The 17,072-nt window shown below is 35.1% G+C and overlaps 1 protein-coding gene across 6 annotated transcripts in view; it reads right to left on the bottom strand.

Annotated features, from left to right (window-relative positions):
- PCDH7 (protocadherin 7) overlaps positions 1-17,072 on the bottom strand; it is a 428,766-nt gene that overhangs the window by 139,685 nt on the left and 272,009 nt on the right. The gene's annotated exons all lie outside the window — the stretch shown is intronic.

Genomic DNA, 17,072 nt, shown 5'->3' with positions numbered 1-17,072 from the left:
GAGACAAAGTTTCAGTCTTGTTGCCCAGGCTGGAGTGCAGTAGCGTGATCTCAGCTCACTGCAATCTCTGCTTCCCAGGTTCAAGCTATTCTCCTGCCTCAGCCTCCCAAGTAGCTGAGATTACAGGCATGCACCACCACACCTGGCTAATTTTGTATTTTTAGTAGAGACAGGGTTTTTCCATGTTGGTCAGGCTGGTCTTGAACTCCTGACCTCAGGTAATCCGCCCACCTCAGCATCCAAAATTGCTGGGATTACAGGCATGAGCCACCACAGCCGGCCTAGTTCCTGTTTCTTATGAAGCATGAGTTAAACTCACATTATACGTGACTGCAACCATGAAACTTCCTACATCCATTTGGATCTCATCTAAATTAAACAATAAAATAAAATTAAGATTATGCCTAAATATATGTCTCCCTTTGGCCACAACTACTAGGCCTCTCAGCTAAGATTTGTTATTGTGCAATTGAAATAGCATCCTTTAACTATGGTCTTCCATATGATCTCATTCTCATCCTTCATTTTTGCCTTATCTGCTTAAAATTAGGTTAATCATTTCCAATTTTGTGCATTTGTGCTTTAAAAAATGTTTAGTAGCCTCAAATCTCCTTTGAAAATGGAAAACATATATCTGAATATATGGAAGTGAAAATGTGTTACAATTAAACATTATAGGGTCCTACTATCATGTTGATTTTAATCCCAAAATGTACAATTGGTCCTTTTATAACCAATCAATGACATTTGATTTAATGGCTCTAAAAACATGACTAGTCCCTAACAACCGTAGCCAAAATTTATTTAGCCCTTTATTTGTATTGACCTAAGTACTTTACATATATTATTTCATTCTCCTGAGAGCTATATGACATAGATATTATTATCATCTCCATTTTGCAGATGAAATAATCAGGGTCGAGATGAACTTGTCCAAGGTCACAGTGCTAGTAAGTGATGAAGTTGGGCTGCAACGCAGGAATTTATCTAACTTGACCTGTTAACCACTACTCTGTATCAGTACCATCCAAATGAGCTTTCTGCGATGATAGAAATGTGCTATAAAACGGAACTGAATTTTTAATTTAAATTGACTTTAATTAGTTCATATGTAAATAGCTGTACATGGCTAATAGTGACCACACTGGACCTATACTGCCTCATGTTGCTATGTTTCACGTATTTTACAAAAACATATAAACTCAACCTGTTTTCACTTCTACTTGCAAAACGGTTAAAATCTTTCATCCGATTCTCAACAAAATAATGTTAACAAGCACAGGGAGAAAAAGCGTTATATGGTTTTGAAATCGTATCATGCCGATAAACCTAACAGAACAGAGGGAACACATTGGCAAATCATTACTTTCCAATTTTATCTTTTTTTTTCACACATGAAACCTATTTCCAACCTGGTTTCTCCCTTTCCAGCTGATCCATAGATCCCTTTTTGAAGAAGGGTTGATGACACAGTAGTGAAGCAAGATTCCTTATGTGTTCACCAGCAGACAGCTACCACTGCCCCTGTGGCACCTCCACTCATGCCCATTTCCTTCCTTCCACATCACTTTCAGTGTTAAACTCTGTGACTGGGGAAAGGCTCACAGCAAATAAATGCAAAGGAGTGTCGCTTCCAGCTTCCCAACCTTCCCATTATAAATAGCCCAAGCAACACTCAGTTCCTCATAACCTCAACAACAGATAAAACAACTAACATCTGCCGAGCAGTTTGTTTTCGTCCAGCACTTTTACAAAATAAACCATTTGAAATTCAAGAAATCCTGCAATCTGGAGGCCAAATACGCTTAACGACACTTTAGGAAAAGGAAGTTAAACTCGGAAATTTCACTTGCTCAATTTTACAGAAGTACTATTTCACATAGTAAATTCACCAATAAAGATTTGAGGGATTTTGGCTTTATTTTGTTTTTTTCGTGTGTGTTTCATTTTGACCGCTACTTATACTAAATCATCCTGTGTGCTCAGAGGTCAGACTGCTTGGGTTTGATTGTCGTTGTAGCTATTTAGCTGTGTGATCTAGGGCATATTAATTAATCACTCTGTGCTTCTGTTTTCTCATCTTTAAAAAGGAAATAATATTGTTCCTCCTTTTAGGATTGCTGAAAAAAAGACTACTTCAAACAGTATTTGGCATGTAGCAAATGTTCAATAAATATTGGATGTTATTACTGTCGTCATTCTTTTTGAGATGAGAGTTTCGCTCTGTTGCCCAGGCTGGAGTGCAGGGGCGGGATCTCGGCTCACTGTAACCTCCACCTCCCGGGTTCAAGCGATTCTTGTGCCTCAGCCTCCTGAGTAGCTGGGATTACAGGTGTGCACCACCATGACCAGCTAATTTTTGTATTTTTTGTAGAGATGGGGTTTCACCATGTCGGCCAGGCTGGTCTTGAACTCCTGACCTTAAGTGATCTGCCAGCTTAGGCCTCCCAAAGTGCTGGGATTACAGGTGTAAGCCACCACACCCGGCCTTATGTTATTCTTATTGATCAGTCTCACTCCTTATTTTAGTACTGCTTGTACTTCCTAGGTTAGTAAATAAAGCATATTTTGCCGTGCATTGTAAATGAGCTATCATGTGTGTACGGCTTCTTCCTGTGTTTTTTAGGCCGGGGCTCGGTTTCGTATTTCTCTCTGTCTCTCGTCTGACCCACAAAACTTAGCAGAACGCGGCACGTGGGATATAACTATCGATTACGTACAAACCGAAGTTAAACGTGTCTCTCCAATGTAACAGTTTTTTATCAATGGGAAAGACTTTCCCTAGCCACTGGATAACAGGAAATGTGGTCACAATAGCCGTGAAGTAAAACCTCTAAGGACCCCAAAGAAGCTCTTCTCCTTGGAGACTTTAGCAGGATTTGCACATTCACTCATCTGGGCCTCAAAAGATTATGGGGAGAATGACATTCTTTTTCCTAGACAACCTAAAATGCTGATGTCAGGTCTGTACAAAAGAAAAGAAAACCTACTTCATTTAGTGTTAGTTAAAATGAAGAAACTGGTACAGGTTGAGTCTCTAATCAGAAAATTTGAAATTCGAAATCCTCCAAAATCAGAACCTTTTTTTTTTTTCGGGTTCATGCCGTTCTCCTGCCTCAGTCTCCTGAGTAGCTGAGACTACAGGTGCCCGCCACCACGCTTGGCTAATTTTTTTGTATTTTTAGTAGAGATGTGGTTTCACCGTGTTAGCCAAGATGGTCTGGATATCCTGACCTCGTGATCCACACGCCTCTGCCTCCCAAACTGCTGGGATTACAGGTGTGAGCCACCGCGCCTAGCCCCAAATCAGAACCTTTTTGAGCGCCGACATAGTGGTCAAAGAAAATGCTCTTTGGAGAATTTCCGATTTGGGGTTTACAGATAAGGGATACTGAGCTGGTAATCACAATGTAAATATTCCGAAATCCAAAACAAAATCCCAAATCCGAAACATTTCTGGTTCCAAGAACTTCGGATAAGGAATAAGGGGTTGAAAAAAACGAGGACTAGAAGGAGTACAGGGCAGTAGCAATTGGTAAAGAAGAAAAAAAAAAAGTATTTTTGTGGTGAAATGTTTACAATGTGGAAGCTTCTTTCAGATGTCACTGTCTCTCTAGACATAAAATTTCTTGGTAAGATGCTACTACTTAAGATTCACTTTGTACATATTCATTGTCAAGATAAGAAAAATCTTTCAGTTGGAATGCCTGCAAAGAAGAAAGAATCCAAAAGTTACATATTTAAATGAAAGTATGCTTCTGGGAGGGAAGTTACAGAGGTGATCAAGAGGCTTAAAACAAATAAGCATGGTAAGTATTTTGAAAGAAATTTTAAATAAGCATGATTTTATTTCTTCTAGACTAACTGCGCCTTTTCAGAATTCTACTCATGAATGAATAATGTGAAAATAGTTATTACGTTTCAAAGGATGCATTTATCTATGAAAGTGTTAAGATAAAGTCATCTCCTCAGAGCTAAAGTTTAGGCTAATTAAAACATATAAATTACTTGTCTTCTGACCTAAAGGAGAGAGGCTCAGGCTGGTATGAGCACAAGCCATGATCTCAGCAGGGGAATTATGATTATAAATGGAATGGAGCTTCAGATATTACAGGAATGCACATGTCAAAATATTTGGGGCTATAACTATAGATAGAATCAATATAACAGACACATGCATCATTCTTCCCCTTAATTTTTCTATTAAGGTGAACTTAGAATACCTCAAGCAATAATTATTTCATGCCAAAATTACAGTAAAATTTGCATTAATTGCTAAAGCATAGTTTTATTTAAAGAAATATTCTACTTTACTGAAATTTTGTTATTTGTTCGATTAATGCATTTTCTAGTTTTCTGGGATTATATCTCCATTCCTATTCAAGTCATACACCAGAAACTAATTTTGTTAGCATCATTGCAAAAAATCTTTCCCTCCATACTCAAGAGCAATCTAAGTAGAGCCTATAACTCTACCAAGCTTATTTATGCCAATTTATTTAAAAACTGGTCTACATTAAATATACTGGAGGCTTGTGAATGGTGCAGTGAAACTGCTGGGCTATTAAATGCTATTAAATTGTGCATGTTGCTGCAAATAGGAACAATGAGTCTGATGTGAAGCTGTGTGAACACGCACTGCTGGTGAAACCATGGTGCCTGAGTGCTTATCATTTTATCCCTTTGAAAGGCTAATATAACCCCAGAATTACATTTTTACTCAAATCAATATAAGGATCACTCAACATTTTTGGCTAATATTTTCCAAGTGTGTGCATTTATAAGCATGTTGAGGATTCCCAATTAGGTGAAAAAAGTCAGGTTGACAGAGTTTGTAGGGATGGGGGAGCAATTGTTATCTATGGTTGTTTAAAATAGCAAAGCAGCTTGCTTTAAATATTAAAAGAAGCTACATTCTATCACATTGGCTCAGCGTATTTGATCATTATTATTAGGAGTTTACAATTAATTTAAATAGTACAGTCCAAAAAACGCTTTTGTTGTTTTGTTCTTGTTTGCAATTGGTTACTAGGACTTCAATATTATACCTGTTAAGAAAATAATTACAGTGTTGAACATAGAAGTAGGGGTAAATAATTTTGTTCCCAACAACAAATATGAACATATTGAACTTTTCCTTTAATTTATGTAAATATTCTCAACAATAAAAATAACATCAAAAGGAACTGTTCCAAACAGCTTCTACATAATCAGAGTTTTGTTCATTCTTTCTTCACCACACGATTTAATGACTAGGTTAGTAGGTGTGCTTTTTAACTTCTTTTTAAAATATAAATCAATGCTTATAAATGAGTGTGTCAACCGTGTTTTAGTGAATACAAGTTAATGATTCCTTATGTATTTGAATGTATGTATGTGTGTGTGTGGGTATGATGGCCATCAAACACATTAGATGTGTAGCTGTATATAGAAACACAAACATATACTTTAAAAAAATTTTCACTCTGATTTAGTGAAAGCACTCCTCAGATACATGAGTGCAATTTTATGTTGATTTTATGTGCTCTTGTTAATCTTATTTATGTATATATAAGCATGTGTTTAATGTTTTATTACGAAAATTTTTAACTAATATTTATTTAACCAGGTTTAAAATATATTCTGAAGATAACTTTCAGCACTCATACCTACAAAATGCACAAAATCTGCTTATTATTTTATGTATTGAGAATCAAATTATACTACATGACTTTACCTAATATTTTTTAATTAGGGTACATGAGTCAAGCCATGGACTATTTTATGAACTTTTTTTTGTCCGCAGGTTTTTGTTACAGATGATTGCATATGTAGCCCAAATGTCCTTACTGTAATCATTGAAAAGAAGAGCTTATATTGGATTTAAATACATATTAGACATAAATTTGTATTATCAACATTCTTTTGCCCACACTGCCACCACTTACATTCCTAGTTTCCCCGTTTAATTAATATACTTTTGATGCTTCACCATCTATATAACAGGGTGTATTGGTGTGTACACATAGACTCTAAACTATATAAAATATGCCATCACAGCATAAAGAATAGTTTACACTAAAAACAATAGTAATAGCTCCTCCATTTTGTCACCATTTTACTAGCTGTAAGAACCACCATTTAGGTTATTTTCTGGTTTCAAACTCTGTTTTACTATGTTTTACATAGATAGAACTTGTGTTGTTTCTTTTTCTGTCCTTTTCTTCTCTTTTCTTTGTGTCACATGTTTTGTAGGAGAGAAGGAAAGAAGAAAGGCAAGGAGAATTGAGGAATAGAGGGAAAAAATAAGAGAGAAGATAATAAAGAAAGCGATGAATGAGTCCTACCATTTAATTGACCTCATACTTATTTTAACCTTTTTCTCTTTTCCCCATAAACAACAAATTTCCTAATTCTTACATAATGCTAGCTAAATATTAAGGACATAGAAAATAATTTTCCAGGATAGCAGATCTTTTAAACTGCCTATTTTGGTGAAATATAGCAATCTATTCAAAACTCAACTTATTTGTTGTGTTTAAGATATACCTTGTAATTGAAGGCCAATACGTTCAGATATAAACTAGATGTCTGTGTATATACTTCAGACTTTCCTATAGCGAGAGTAACTTTGTTCCATATAGAAACTGTTTTTGAATATGAAAAAGGTTCTTCTAGCTTTGACACCTACTAACCTTATTTTCTAAACGTTAAAATTGACAGCAAAACCCTACTACTGATTTCCATAATCCTGTAAAATGTTTGCCCTCTTCAGCCTTCTCAATTGCAAAGCTATTCCAGATGGGACCATGAAATTTTTGCAGCAAGTCCTACAGCACATAATTTTGTTCAATATAGCTATTATGCCACACACAGCTGTATACTGCCACATAAATGAGCATATATGCAATAGAATTCTTGCATTATAAGTTTTATAAAACTAAAATTGAGATTAAACAGCCATACGCAATAATTTATTTGAAACATCAACATGTTTGTTGCTCTAGGGTTATACAAATGTTGCCATTCCTTATCCAAGAGAAAACGTTTGTCATTTAATATTCAGTATTAACACAAATGTTTTCCTCAGAATTATAATCTAAATTAGGTGCTTTAAAATACATCAATATATCATTAACTTCTTACTTTAACACATTAGATCTATAGAAGAATCAATTCTCCCTAACAATGGTGAGAGAACCTAATCACTCTCTAAATTTACTTTTAATTAGCATCATCTGCATTAATTGGTGTAGCTGATAGCAAAACATTACAGTGCATTGCTATTTTAAATTTAAAATGTAATGTATCGTTTGGTCCCGTGTCTTTACAAAAGACCCTTACTCATTTTTCTGCAGTCCCTTAGTAACTATTTTTAGATGTATTGCTGAATAATCTTCTCCAGGAAACTATATGAGGCTGTATTAAGGATGCTCTATTCAAATTAATTTTCAAGCGACAATTTGGTCTTTATTTCCTCTGCATATTTGTGAATGTCCTGAGAAATATTTTTCTCTGTCCTTCATCCTCTTCTCCACCAAATTTTTGGATAAATCAAAGGAAATTTTGTGTAATCAACAAATAGCCAAGAAGGATGTGCCTACCATCTATTAAGTGTTTCCTGTTGACTATGCTATGTTTCACACACTTATTATTTTCTCACAATAATTATGTTCACAGGCAACATTTTCATTGTCCTAATAAGGAGGGGAAACAAAAAACAAAAGACTAACAAAACACCTGGGTCTCTAAGTAGTTAACTAGATCTCAAGAAGTGACTTTCCAAAGGTAACACAATTAGTATTCACGGCCAGGTAGGGTTATAGATGTTATAGGTCACAGCCAGAGTTCAGGTCCTCTGACCCCTAAGTCCAAGGCTCTTTCTGCTCCATCACATATTCTAATGGTGTCCCACCCTCTATCCAGGTACCTTCACTGTAAAGGAAAGCTACAAACATTAATAACAGACTCTCCAGTGCAATGAAGACCAACAATTGGTTTAATCAAGACCAATTCCTGACATTTAATTCTAGACTTATTATTTTGTTTCCATTCCAATGACAGCTTCCTTTCCAATTGCATATTTTCAAAAGGACCCTTTTGGCCTAACCTAACTCTTCTTTCATATATCTTATCTCATGTAATGACGTCCCTCTCCACTTTCTACGATAGAAATTCTAGCTGTTCCTGATTATTCTACCTTCCTTATCCCCAAATCCTATCAATTCTTCAATTCTGAGGGTTCTGCTCTGAAAATACATCTCTAAGACTGTTGTCTTCAAATATTAGTATGCCTCAGATTCACGTGAGGACTTGTGAAAACATGGTTGCTGGACCACACCCTCAAAGTTTCTGATTCAATTGTTCTGGGATAGGCCCCATAAAATTGGCATTTTTGGCCAGGTGATGTCAATTCTTCTGATCTGAGAACCAGATTTTGAGAAAAACCATTCCAGGAGATCCTACCACTTTTTGCCCACATGTATTGCATTATATTCTCATCTATATCTCAGTCAGACAACTACAAAAAAACACCAGCTGGGTATTTCAGTCACTACCCTTCCTCCCTCCATTCCTCAACTTATCTTGTACCATTTTAATAAGTACAAACAGAAATCTGAGAAAGTTATCGAATAACTCATGAATCTCTTCAATGGCATTCCACTCTCCAGAGATCAAGATGATCACCTTAACATTCTGGTTTTCATCTACCATGATCTACTGTTGGTTCTGGCTGTTTCTCTTGCACAAAGTTTCACCTTCATCTTAGTCTGGCCAACTCTTCTGTCTTATTTAATAAATGAGCACATGGGCAATAGAACTCTTGTCATATAAGTTTTATAAAACTAAAAGTCTATTTCAAAAGTCATATTCTTTGTGAAATATGCTCAAGCTTCCCCTGGCAGAGTTTGTAACTTCTTACTTTGATTCCCTCTTTTGCTTAGAAATAGCTCAATTGAACTGCTCATTATATTTAATTCAATTATCACTTGGTTCCTTTAGAGGCTTATTTTTATTTGCTGAAGCCTCCACACACACAAACACACACACAAAATCAACAACTTTATATATTGGGTACTTTATGATTATTTCCTTCTGCCATCCCTCAATAAAAATAAAGAGAAAAAAAGATAATTTGTTTGGCCTGATGACTTCCCTTTATTAAACGTTCTTTTAAAATGTCTCGATTACAAATATATCATTCAGCATATATTATCACCTCCAACACGCTATGCTAATGCCAAACTGTACTAAAGAAAGAGTTCAACATTGTCTGCATGATTTTAGGAAAAATATTGTGTAGGCATGTGTCTCTGAGACACAAATGTCTAAATCAACACACATTTATTTCTGTGTAATTTAAATCACCATCTTTAAATATATACAGAAATTGCCTTGATCAACACCTCATGATATGGTCTGTCCTCATCCTCAGTTTTAACGATTTTACTTGCTGCATGAAAATTCAAAATTTACTACCATCCACATTTATATTTTCTAAATTATATAGTCATAGGGTAAATTCTAAAGCTATTAAAACACAATCTTCAATCCTAAAAGCATTTTAAATTCTAACAAAAATATCATCCAACTGGAGGTTGAAATTACCATGGACTAATTTTTATAGCCTTTTCCTTTCCTGCCATATCACATGTTATTATTAATATTTCTATACTTTCTAAAATAACCATTTATAGAATTTAAAAGACTGTCATAAATTACAGAATTATAAATACATTTAATTTGTTTTCCTCAACCACTTTATTATATTGCTCTTTAGCTGGTAAATTTTCCCATAAAGATCACCTATGTGGAAATAACACAAAGCTTTCAGAAATAGTACACTGATGTAAAACAAAAAAAAAAAAAAAAAAAAAGAAAGGAAGGAAAACATTCAGCTTGTGTTTAAATCACCATGTTTAGGGTTCACTGATTTTATAGTTATACCTCTTGGCAATTAGTATCCAATTTAGTTTTGTCCAATAAACAGAGTAAATAGGCAGTTTTCCTAAGTCTAGTTAAATCATTATTATTACTGAAAGCAAGAAAACAATTTAATCATTGCAATGCAGAGTATAATATGTTAAAAGATGTGTTTTATACCATGGATTATTACCTTTGAAAAAGTATTTGAGTCTTTTTTGTGTAAAAGAAAAAACTCAATGGCCAAATTCTGACTCCTAAGCACTGTTCTCATCAATTGTCTTATAATTAAACCTAGTTATTCCTCAGTATTATAAAAACAATGGTGAAATATGTCTAATCAACTATACTGTAAAAATAAAACTAAGTTTTCCCAGTGTCTGACAGGGTAAAAAGATGTTAGTGAATGTCTGCCACATTTCTACAGTTTCTGAAGGAACCCACTTTTCAACTATCAGTAGCATGTCCCAAGATGATCTCGAAAGGTCTGAGCAGGTGTGCTAAACCAACAAAGTCTCTCGGAGGGGAAGAAAAGTCATTTTCCTCTTTCCTTTATTTGGCTTTGTCTCAAAGCCCTTTTTTCTTCATGAAAGACCTACTGATTCTATCCATGCTGGAAAATGTCCTCGCCCATTGGAATCACTATCCTTTCTTTATGGTATAGCTGCTGTGACAGTTATTAGTCTACCTGAGGAACATTGCAAACAATTCCAAACTCTGAGGGGTTTTGCCCTAGTTAAAATGACCACATTAAAATGGATAACTTCATTTGTTCATTCAGCATGTGTTGGCCTTTGGCTATGACAATTTGGGTGAGATAGCCAGCATGTGTTAGACGATAAGGAAAATTAGTATCAAAAGGGAAACAAAGGAAAAAGTCTAAAGAAAGGCACTAAGGTTTTGTGAAAGGGCGAAGACAAGACAGAGATAGAAAGAAGACACATGGATTTTTATATATTTAATTCTATGTGAATATAAATATATGTATAAACATTGAAGAGGCACAATAATGGCCACCAAAGAGGTGCATGTCCTGATCCCAGGAACCTGTGAATACACTAGGTTACATAGCAAGGGGTGGAGGATCAAAGTGGCTGATCACCTGACTTTCAAATGGGGAGATTATCCTAGATAATCCCGGTGGACTCAATGTAATCAAAGGGTCCTTGCACGAGAAGATGGAGGCAGGGAGGGAGCCCTGGAGAGATTCAGTGTTAGAAGTATAAGGCTCAATATGGCTTTGAAGACAGAAAAATGGGGCCACTAGAAAAGGAATGTGGGAGGGCAGCCTTCAGAAGCTGAAAAAGGCAAGAAAAGGGATTCTCTCCATTAGAGTCTCCAGAAGGAACGCAGCCTTACTGACACCTTGATTCTAGTCCAGTGAGATACACTTTGGACTTCTGAACTCCAGAACTGTAAGATAATAAATATGCTGTTTTAAGCCACTAAGTTTGTGGTAATGTGTACAGTGGAAATAGGAAATAAACACACCCTTCCTCGTTCATCTTTTTTTTTTTTTTTTCCTTTGGGAGGGAGTCTCGCTCTGTCGCCCAGGCTGGAGTGCAGTGGCACGATCTCGACTCACTGCAAGCTCCACCTCTCGGGTTCACACCAGTCTCCTCCATGAGCCTCCCGAGTAGCTGGGACTACAGGTGCCCGCCACCACGCCCAGCTAATTTTTTGTATTTTTAGTAGAGACAGGGTTTCACCGTGTTAGCCAGGATGGATCTCCTGACCTCATGATCCTCCTGCCTCTGCCTCCCAAAGTGCTGGGATTACAGGCGTGAGCCACCGTGCCGGGCCGTCATTCATCTTTAAATTGCTGTTTTCCTTATGTGTATAAACTGTCCGCATCAATGTCGACCAATAGAAGAAATATAATGTAAATCCCACATAAGAACAACAAACATAATTTAAAATGCCCTTTAAGCCATGTTTAAAAAATTTTAAATGATATTAATTCTAAGAATGTCTTTTGTTCAACCTAATATATCCAAATATTGTGTCAATATGTGATCAATAAAAAATTATACATGAGATATTTAATATTCCTTTTATTTCTACTAAATCTTCTAAATCTGGTGTGCTTGTAATACTGACCACACATCTCAATTTTGACTAGCCACATTTCAACTGCTTAATTGTCATGATTGGCTAACAATTGCTACATTAAACAGCCCAGATTTTATATAGAGATATTTTAGCTAACACCCAAAAGCCAATTTGGGTGATAGTTTTGAATATACCTATATTAGAAAACTATAAGTTTAATATTGTATCTTTTTTAATAAAGGATAGTGATTTTTTATACATTTTCAAAGTTTATATGCTTTGACTTTTACCAAAACATTGAATAAATAGTCTAAACCTGAACAGAGAAACTTAAATGTTAATAGGACCATCTCAACATATGAAGTAATTTCAAATGACTAAGTAGAAGTTTGAAGTATTTACATATCAACCATGCCTTCAGGAAGGCATATTAGAAAGCTGATTTTCAAATTCTATACAAACTTGGTTTTTATCACCTATCTTTTCAAATTTGAGTTTCTGCTTACTCTATTTGGACTCCGATTTTTGTGGTACAGAACGAAGATAAAATGAATTTGCTTTTTTTCATCTACTTCTGAATGGCTGCTTATTTTGATCAAAGCACAGGTACAACAAAGCTGTCATGGGTCATCGTGTCAGTTCAGAGATACTGAACAGAAATAGCCAGAGTATTGGGGTGAGAATACAGGTATTTCAGGGCATCCTTTCCAATGGCTGGCTAAATTCTACAGCTTTCCATTTCTTATACTTTGAGATAATTTACATAAAGGCAAAAATGCATAATTTATTCTTAATGTAATTTTATAAAGACATTTAACAAAGAACACATAATTGTAGATTATAAGAATCAATAATATTTCTGAAGGTTTTTATTCCAACCTAAGCAGTTAGTAGGATGCCCCCCACACCACCATTATACTTATTTTTCTACATAAAATAACGGTATTGATATTTTTAAATGTTTACTGATAATACAGTCTTTTTCACTGCCCATGTTAATATTCTATTCAACTAGTTACCAACTTAGCATTTTTTTTCCCTTTCTGGTCTCCAGACTTACACATTTTGGGGATGTTATGAACTGTGAATTTATACCGACACAGACACACTCTCTCTTCTAAACATTTAGTGGGCATTGCAGGTTTTAAATAAAATTCATTACAATCTTCATATAATTTACAGTTGAATAAATGTTCCAACTCTCAGACTTTTTTTTAGGATTATCACTATTTGGCCAAAAAAAAAAAATCTAAATTGAAGATGATCTTCAAATCTCTTAAAGTATTTTTTCCTATAAAAATAATAAAAAATAAAACTTCTACATTTTTTTTTCTTGTGTACTGGCTTTAGTTCACTTTTTCTTATAAAGCAGTATCAAAACCTAAAATGACAGTGTATCTAATGCCCTGATATGACAATGCTGTTTTTTGACAGTTACCTAATACTTACGTTAGGAATGGGTTTTCCCTACAATTAACAAAGTATCACACTTTATGAACCATGTTATTTATCATTATTATCATTTTCATAGCATCTTGCTGCTTTGAAGGCTCCTTCTGTTTATGTTTTAACTCAGTCTCGATTATGGTTTCATTAGACGTATGGAGCATGGCGACACCTTGGAAAGGTAAAGCATCATGACCAGACTTGAATGTATCTGAACACCTTATTTCTTCAATTTACTTCAAAAAATTGTCAAGCACAGTATCTACCCATGTGGGATCACATACATGGGAAATGTAGAAACTAGCATTGGAAGAGCCATAGGTAGGCATATACCTTAGCTCCCCCAACTTTACACACAGCACATGTGAGATGAAGGAAACATCTACAGAAGTTCTGAGTGGCAGTTTGCTCTCTGAGGGTTGTCTATCAAAAACGAATGGGACAGGCCGGGCACGGTGGCTCACACCTGTAATCCTAGCACTTTGGGAGGCCAAGATGGGCAGATCACCTGAGGTGAGGAGTTCGAGACCAGCCTGGCCAACCTGATGAAACCCCATCTCTACTAAAAATACAAAAATTAGCCAGGCATGGTGGTGGGCACCTGTAATCCCAGCTACTCAGGAGGCTGAGGCAGGAGAATCACTTGAACCCAGGAGGCGGAGGTTGCAGTGAGCCAAGATCATGCCATTGCACTCCAGCCTTGGCGACAGAGCAAGACTCCGTCAAAAAAAAAAAAAAAAAAAAGAATGGGACAGTAGTCCTCCTTGGCCATTGACATTAGCAACAGTAGTTGGGAGCAAGGAGTGAAGAGCTTGTTATATGTATTTTATGTATTTTAGCATTCATCTTTTTATTTTTTCTGTCTCTTCTGGTAACATCAGCTCCTTCTCCTATGGCTAACTCTTGTGATTTATAAGATGATTTACGAGGTCTATTCCCTAAGCATGGCTACATTAAATAAATTAGCCCCATCTGAAAGGCAAAGGGGACATGGCTTGACAATAGCAAAAGTAAAAACTGGAAGCTCAAGAGGAAGCATCATTACATTACATTTATTTCTTCTTCCTTGGGACAATTCTTCAAACACTTGAAAATACTACCATTTCCCCCTAACGGTATAAGGTTGTTGTTATACTGAGGCACCCTGTAAGATCATCTCATATCTTTGTGTGGCCAGTGGAGGAAGAAGTGCTGAAACCCAGTGGCACTGTTGATATTCAGCTGGATTGGGAATTATCCATTGTGAGCCACCATAAAGCATAAAAGTTTCCTTAGAGGACATGTTGCATCATATGACCATTATGCAACATTAAAAATAAGACTACCTGACATGCTGATATTTACTTAACAAACACTATAAGCCAAGCACAATGCTCCCTGCTTTATATTACTAGTTCATTTATCTTCAACACAATTCTACCATGTACAAAGCATTATGATCCCTGTTTTTTGATAAGGAAACTGAGGCCTCAGAAGGCTTCATTATTTGCCCAAAGTCATTCACCTAGTCACAGAATTAGGACTTGATCATTCATCTGTTTGATTTCAAAGACATGGCTCTACTCACCACACAGAATAAGTTTTAAGTACTGTTCCATGCCAAATAATTGCATGAAGTCTTTTCAAATATTTAGTAAAATTCCTCTAATAAAGAAAACTTGTGTGTATATGTGTGCTTATATATATGTAAATACTGTCTTATATCTATTTAATACATAAATATATACATTTTATGTAAATCTTAATTTTAAGCAATATTTTAATTATTTTCTGTGAGGGAGGAAGCTAAAACCACAGGAAGCCAAGAAAAATAATCTAGAAATACCAAAAGAAATACTGATTATCCAAAAGAACGATGACCAGTTTTATTCTTTGGTGTCAATTTCAAATACTAAATTAAAAACATTTAACCTTTGCCTTTTAAAGTTAAATGAGAACCCGAGGATCTAAATCTGCACTGTCCCATATGATAACTACCAGTCAAATGTGGCTATTTAAATGCAAATTAAGATTAAATAAAATATAAAAAAATCAGTTCCTCAGTCTCGAGAGTGCTGATCTAAATGAAACTAAGGGCTAAGTGCTGATTTTATCAGGGATATCCCTCTTTAACTCTTTTCTTCTTGTCTAGCCTCTGTCCTCTTTCCTCCCTCTCACAACAGTGTACTTTGGAGGAAGATGAACTGTTTGTCATTTTCACATTATCTTTCATAGGGTCCAGTGGGAATGTTGTCCATTTAGGTAAAAATGATGGCTGGCAAAACAAAAACTGACCTTCTGACTTGGGGGAGGAGTGAGGTTCAGCCAATGGCATAATTTAGCAGACATCATTTTAAAACTCACAACATTTCCATGGTGACTTGAGTCTTGAGTGCTTCCAGATTATATTGGAAGAGAATGAGTTTTAAAAATAGATGGCTTTTTGAAAAACATAACATCTAGATGGAAAGAACCCGGTGTATCGTGAAAAACAGATGAAGAAGTGAACAAAGCAGTGAGCATTTACATCTATAGAATCCCCTTTTCTAAAGTGAAGAAAATGGAATACTTCTCTTCCTTGCTATACCTGACCTCAATTTTCTTTCATTATATATGTAAAGAATTATAGATAATTATTTTATACCTACTATAAAAAAGAGGATGGTTTATTATTCTTAACAATATGCATAAATAACTTATAAAAAAGTTTGCATTTTAAAAATGGGAAGTTGAGCAAGATGGTAATTTGGATTGTGAGGCCATTAAGCACAAGTGGGATCATATAATGCTGTGCCCACTTTTAGCTCTTGAAAATGGTTTCAGTGATGAAGGCTAATATCATTGACATCAATATTTTTAATAGCATTAATGATTTTCATAATCACAAAAGTATTCCCTAACTCTAGCAAGTCTGTGGGATTACAGGAGTGGTTTGCCAAAGCCTATTTAGTAGCTACTTAATAAGTGTTTACCCAAGGTAGATTGATTTATATTCTTCTTAAACATTGTACCGTATATAAAAGAAAACATCTGTAAGCCAAAGTGACTATTTTGAAAAAGAAAACAAAAGCACTGGATAGAAAGGGTAAGAATTCTTTCTTTTTCTATCACACATGGAATTTACAGGTATTAATGCAAAATCATAGTAAGTAGCATTCTGGAAGAGAATTCTCTATCATTCAAGTTGCTATCATGCTGAAAACATTTCTATAGTGTATATATTCTATATATATTGTGTATATATAGTGTGTGTCTATATAGTCTGTGTACATACATATATAGGTAGATACATAGACAGATATATGCACATTGTTCAACTTCTTTGAGGCTATCATTGCATGTTTTTTTTCCTCTTTAGGCACAAAATTTTTAAATTTTATAAAGAAAAAATGTAGAATAATGCTGAATGCTTGCTCTTATTTGACTATATTAAATAAAAATTATACTATAATCATAAAGAGAATCTGCCAAATAGAACTCAATATTTATTAGTGTAATAAATTTTGTATACGGTCCTTCAGTCTATTAGTCTGTATTTATCAACATTCTAACCTGATTAACTTCTGTATTCTATTTCCAGGTACCACATATATTATCAGGAACCCTTTGAAAAGTCAATGGCATGTGAATAAATTCTAATACATTTTTCTAGACATAGTTTGAGGCAAAACTTTTGACAATTTGATACATAA

The sequence above is a fragment of the Pan paniscus genome, chromosome 3, assembly GCF_029289425.2.
Source record: "Pan paniscus chromosome 3, NHGRI_mPanPan1-v2.0_pri, whole genome shotgun sequence".
Taxonomy (NCBI): Eukaryota; Metazoa; Chordata; class Mammalia; order Primates; family Hominidae; genus Pan; species Pan paniscus.
The sequence above is the reverse complement of the archived record's forward strand: the minus strand, read 5'-3'. Positions and strand labels throughout refer to the sequence as shown.